A 7,079-nucleotide genomic window follows, 5' to 3' on the forward strand; every position below is an offset into this window, starting at 1 on the left:
GAAAGAACAGGAATATTCTGGGAAGAAGGAAGACCATTCCTCCAGTACAGCCCAGACCACCAAAGAAATAACACGTGACCTGCGCTGCTGTGAAAGGTACTGAGCCATGTGGCTAACATAGATAAGAATAATGAGTTAATATAGGTACAAGACCTAATAAGAAGCCTGAGCTAATGGGCCAATCGGTTTATAATCTTTCGGGTGATTTTTTTTTTTATAATCACCCGAAATCAGTTTATAATCTCTGTTAAATCAGTTTATAATCTCTGGGTGATTTTCTTTGGGGCAAGCTGGCCCTCAGTGTTACAATGTTTGACTGGGTGGGACAAGTAGGCAGTGCCTTATTTCCCCTAGTAATGTGGCCACTTAAGTTCATAAGAGGGCTTAGCATTTTAAGAAGTGCTTCTGGACAGTAAAGAATTACAGACACAGTGGATAGATTCAGACATAAAGGACCTCTAAATGTGTCACAGTGTTGGATAAATGTACATAGGCTTTGGAGAAAGAAGAAATAGAGAATCATAAAAGGAAATAAATGGTTTATAAAAAAAAACCAAAGTCTTTAAAGAGACAGAGTACAGACAGTCATAGGAGTAATGATAATAAATTAAATATTAAACTTGTAGAAAAAGCAATAGTGAAAAAAAGCCATGTAAAGATGGAAAATTCATGGAGAGTCTGGTTTATGTATATTATTGTGTTATCTTTGAATTTTTTGACTGCATAGAGACATTTAATTCTGGGGACTGCTAAGATAAGCCAGCATATGTATTTCAAAGGTATCTTGAATTAAAAATTTGAGTCTAAAAATATGTTGCTTTAGAAAAGAAGTTCTTCTTTTGTTTCCACAGAGAATGAGAACCCGTGAATTACACTCAGACCAGTATGGTTTGTTGGACCAAAACTACCTGAAAGGTCACTTTGTACAAGCCTCAAAAATTACTTTTCCCAATAAACAGCAAAAATCAGTTTGGAGAGTAACTATGCCCATATTCCCAAATATTGTTTATAAATGTTCTTTTACATTTAAGGGGAGATATGCTATAGAGATTTGCTTTGGTATGGATCTTGGTTTATTGATACAAACTTAAGATCAATTTTGTTATATATATATATATATATATATATATATATATATATATATATATTTCTGCTCTTGATTATGGTATTGGGTTTGTGAAGTTCATTTAAAATATAATGTATAATTAAGAAACATAGTCTAGCTTGTAGTTATGTTAGTTAGGTTTTCTAAATATATAGATATATTTCAGTTAGATAGATATTTTTTAAAAATTTCAGAGACCTTAAGAATATGACATTTAAAATGTTTTAAGAACTTAATACTTTTCATGTCAATAATATACATCTGTTCTTGACAGCACCAACTACTTCAAGAGGAAGATGGGCATCAAAGAGGTTCCTTATGGAATTTGTAAGCCATTTGGACAAGAAACTGCTCTTGCATGGACTGTTTGATGAACTGGACATGCAGGACCCACAGAAAATTGACTGCTGAACTGGCATAAAGGTGAGATGATCCTTCTATATGAATGAGTCTGCCGGATATTTTGTAGGACATAGAAGAAAGGGACAAACAAACTGCCAATATAGGCGGAACTGTCTTTTAAATTTCCTGCTTCATGGAAAAGTCTGCTGGATACTATGGATCTGTAGGCTGAAGATGGATGCCCCAAAGGTAAAGAAGAACTTTGAGTTACTGTCCTGGCAGCAAGATGCCTCTGTCAATCCTGGAGTTTTGGAAGTTGCTTCCAATGTACTTGCTGTTTACTTAGGTAATATTATATCATTTTGGAATCTTTGATGAAGATTAGACAGTTGAAGAATAGACAGTTATAGTTACATTAGTTATGATAAAAGATAAAATAGATATAATTATTGTAACTGTAATTCTTGCTTGATACTTGTGTTATACGTAATTTTACTATGTTAAAGTTAAATCCTTCCTTTGTATTTAAACAGAAAAGGGGAGGTGATGTGGGATTTCCCTTTGTACCATTGATTAATAAAGAAAATGCTTTGGACCTATAGCAGGGCAGAACATACGTAGGCATGGAAAGCTAGCCTCAGTGCTAGGAGAAAGAAGGGCATAGTCAGAGAGAAGGTATGTAGTTGCTGCAGAGACAGATGTACTGAAATTTTCCTGGTAGGCTACGACCTCATGGTGATGCACAGGTTAATGGAGATGGGTTAAATTAAAACGTAAGAGTTAGAAAATAAGAAATTAGAGTTACTGTGCCAAGCAGTGGTTTAAATAATATAGTTTCTGTGTGATTATTTCGGGGGCTGAGCAGTGAGGTGCCAACAAGTGGCCACCATCCAACATCATTGTTTAATATCCAAATATTATAAATATAGAATGTAATTTGATTTTGTTACATATTTAGACTTTAGGCAATTTGAACATAGCAGCTATGTCAAATATCTTTCCTTTTTCCCTGTTAGAAGCCCACAAAGAAGATTGCATCTGCCTTCTCTATTTTGATAGCAAACTAAACTCTAAAAAACATTGTTAAACAAAGAGAAAATTGTAATAAACACATGCATATTTGCAGGACTTGGTATTGGAAGATCATTCTCAGGAATTTATTCTCCAATGAGAATGACTCATGCATATGTACACCTTTTAAGCATATCCTGATTCATTTGCTTACTGAAGTCATTTAACAAAAGAAAATCTAAGACGAACTTTTGAAAATATATTTCATCCTCTCTTTTAAATAATGTGGAATGTGGGGAGACACCCCAAAATTTTGTTCTGTGCAATCTTTTAGTGTATAAGGATCATTCAACCACAAACCATAATTTTCAGCTAAAAGTAAATATGAAGCAAAACATACAATTCACTTCTGTAGTGCCTGTGCCCATCCTTCCCCAGTAACTGTGACATTTCTAATTATTCCAATAGATTTTAGTAATACAGATAACAGTTGTTACATCAGAGTGATTATTTTAATTAGCTTAGTGAACAATATACAAATTTTTGGATAAGATCCTTTATAAAACAACTTTATTGCTTTTTGAAACATTTTATTTAAGCATTCAAAAAGTAAGCAGAAATCATAGATCATAATAAGGGAAAGAAAAAGGAAGTCAGTAATTTGGTATGTTTTATCCAGACTTCACAGGTGAGGGGAAAATTTACTTAAAAAGAAATGGTGATTTGTATGTGATACTGATTCCATGGTCAAGAGGATATTATGCATAATTCTCATCCTGTTGTCATCAGTGCAGACATGAAATAAAAAATTAAAACATGATTGAACAGGAAAGTTTTTGTCCTTGAGAATATATGAATGCAGACTTAAATATAACAGTACAGAGTATAGAGAATGGATTGTATATAAACAGTTCCTTTCCTAGAAGTCACCAATGCCTTGCACTTGGGATTCTATAGGAGTATATTCACAGAGAATAATGACATTCTGTGACATGCATGAAAATTTATATTGAGATGTTTCAAAGAATAAACTGAAAACATCAACATGATTTCACAAATAATACATGTACAAAACTGTGACAAGTAATAGCCCACAATCATAAAGAAAGAAAGATTTTTCAAATACAAGCCACATTCTCTTGATAGAATATTCCTCAATATAAAAATGTTCACAATTCTGAACAAGATGAAAGTCCTTCATATTGATTTATAAATAAAAATATTCTAACATTCATTTTGTAACTATATATTCAGCTTTAAAAGACAAATAATATTCTATCTTAATTTTGCCAAATTTAGAGTAAATTTTTTCCTTTGAAACATACTTATTTCTATTTTTTATGTAATAAGCACAAATCTATTGAAATATCAAATGGTTAGTCAATGTTTCTGTTTCTACTCACCTAAAGAAGGTGATTATTTAGGACAAATATCTGTAAAAGAACATGTATGGATTAAGGAGTAACATAAATGTTCTCGTATGAATATTAGAAGAGCTCCCCAAGGATTATTTCTGGAAATAGCAACTGAAAGATTGCATATGACTAGATTTATTCTGAATCAGAAATCTTACTGACTAGATAGATAGAGAGATAGATAGATAGCTAGAAAGTCTTAGTACGTATATTTATGAATATAAATCAATATACATATATGAATAAATATGTCTCTATGTATTTAGAAATGCTATGGCAATAATAATAATAATCACTGAGTTTACCTGTAGCCAGAACATCTTGAATGTTTTCTTTTGGAATGTTATGGACCTTAGCAAATTCCTCAATTTTTTCATATTGTTCAGGGGTCAAAGGTTGACCTCTTCCTATATTGTATAATTGACAATGTTAAAGATATGTTTAGTAGAATTCTTCAGAAATTACATTGCTTCCTTAGTATCCCAACTGCTCCAATTTCATCTATCCTGGGTGGGTCAATACAGACAATAATAATTTTCCCCAAATTCCATGAACACATTTAATAAAGTCTAAATGGTTTTATGACATTAATTATCAGTATTCTATGACGTATCAAAAAATAAAAAAAAATTCTCTAGAGAATTCACTCATCTCCATCCTACCCACTTTCAAAAACATGACCCTAGACAGTCATGGATGCCTGTCAAGGGAATCCTCAGATTTTATAGAAGTCTATAACCTAAAGTTTATGTTTTAATTTAGTACACACTTTTCAAATGACACTCAAAATGGTTTAAACTTTGGAAAAAATATTTGTTCCCTTTTTCTTGTGAGGAAATATGAACATAAACACTTCCAATGGCATCGCGCATCACCCCAAATCTTCAATGATCATGATACTCAAATTACAATATAATGTAAAAGGTCGTCCAAAAAACAACCAGATTGTCATTTAGTGAATGAGAGTTTGGAAATACCATGATACTATACTTGGAGGGTGCATCTGACTTAATCTTTATTTACAGGGTGATAATTTTGTTACTATTTCAAAAAAAAAATCCACTACCATTCTTACCATAAACATAAATCATGTTTGTTGTCTGACCAGTTTTATCCACATTATGATTGGCAAAGATTGTAAACTCTGGTGTTGCATACGCAGGTCCAAATGTGTTGTCACCTTCAACTGTAGTAACCGAAACACTTCAAAATGAGTGTCCCTCGTTTTTCTACTTTGCTTGATGTTACCCATTGACTAAACACTAATATTTACCACAGCTCTATCAATCATCTTTGATTCACTTTCATATGACAAATGTGTGCAAAGATATTCCTATAGTAATTAATTTTGCACATCCCATCATAATATTCTTTAAACCTGATAATGAATCCTAGGTACAGATACTTTCCCTTTTCTCTGAATTTATTGTGTCAAGACTTTTGGGATCACTCTGGTGGGTATTCCTTCCCCTTTCAACCAGATTAAAAGATCACTTATCAATGTCTTGAAAGTAAAAAAAGTTTGGTTTCATACCATGGTAATACCTGGTGAACAAATGAATACAAATGCAAAAAGAGACCTTAGTAATGAGAAATATGCACAAAAGTTTTCATCTTGTACAGCTATTGATGGAAAAGATATAAGAATGAACATGTCAAATTTACTAGACATTCATAATGTATATGTGTCTGTCTCTATGTGTGAATGCTCTATGTACATATACCTTTCTCTCCATCTCTCTCCACGTGTGTGTGTGTGTTTGCATGTGTGTAAGTCTAAAATTTATACTTACTGACACTGATTAAATAATAAACGTTTTTCACAAAGAAATAAAAGTGTTTTGGGATCTGGACATTTTCAATTACAAGACTGCTTTTTAATATCCATGTAAAGTTTAGAAAACAATGGACTTTCCAGAAGAATGTGCACTCCATTCATTTAAGATCAAACCAAAAGGCACACCAGTTACAATTCAGGTGAAAAATGTTGCCATTAATTTAGCAATTTTTACAAAATTGAAAGAGTAAGTCTGAAATTCTTAAATAGACTTTTCCCTAACTGGTTTTCAAAATTGAGGTTATCATCCAATGATCTAAATGTTATGATCTTAACATAATATGAGAAAAGGAAATTTTAAAATGGTCCTGTTAATTTAAATCCTCTATTAATCCAGGTTGATAGACAATGCCTATAATGTAAGTACTTCATAGCCTGAGGTATAAAGTTTGCAAATATGTTTGAGGCCAGAGAGACCTATTAATGAGTGTCAGACCTGTGCAATAACAAACCAAGATACTGTATGAAAGAAAAAGCACTGAATATTATTTAGAAGTAAATTTTCATGAAGGAAACTATTTGGAGATATTTTGTTAGCATTACTCACACCTTCAGGTAATAGTGTTCTTCTCCATGTAAACTTCAGAAGACCTGCAATGTACTCTGACTTTGTACCATATTTCAGTTGGTACATATTTCAGTTGTGTTGATAAATTTCCAAGTAACCAGAATTGTTCTAGATTTATGTGCCTATGGGTAGCTGAAGTGTCAACTTGTATGTGCACACCCACAATGTTTTTGTTCAGAAAAAGCTCCCAAAATCCCATACTTACACTGTGCTCTATACTTGCCATCTTCTTGCCTATTCCCAATGACTGTGGTCTTTGTACATTGGCCATTTGCCCTAAAAAAATTAAATAGCGGAACAATGATTTATCCTTTATAACCTTTGAATTCATATTAAAGACCTTCAAGTATTACCATGAACCTGATGAACAGTGTACAGAGCTGGAAGAGAAGTATCTATGTTTACCTTACTTCTCTGCCATGGACCGGCTCAGGTGAGCCACTCAGACCATGGGAGAACAGGGTGAAGGCATAGGAGAATTTAGAAATCCGGCGAGGAATGACAGACAGACATCCTCAATGTGATTGAAAAATGCTGCTGCAAATTTATTTTAATTAGTGTAGGGCTTTTATATTTTACAAACAAGGAACTTGGCAAAGGCATATATCATCAAATTATAGAATAGAAAAGAACAGCATAAAACAGTTTATAAAAAGAATCTTTGAAGATGCTTTGGCATGGGTACAAGGAGTTTTGTTTTTTTATATTTTGACTCTTTTTTTTTGTCTTAGAGAGGCTATTTCCCTTGAGCTAGGCTATTTTTATCAGTTTGTACTAGGTGGCTGGCTGGTTTGAGCTAAG

Source organism: Myodes glareolus, chromosome X (assembly GCF_982192425.1).
Source record: "Myodes glareolus chromosome X, mMyoGla1.1, whole genome shotgun sequence".
Classification (NCBI taxonomy): Eukaryota; Metazoa; Chordata; class Mammalia; order Rodentia; family Cricetidae; genus Myodes; species Myodes glareolus.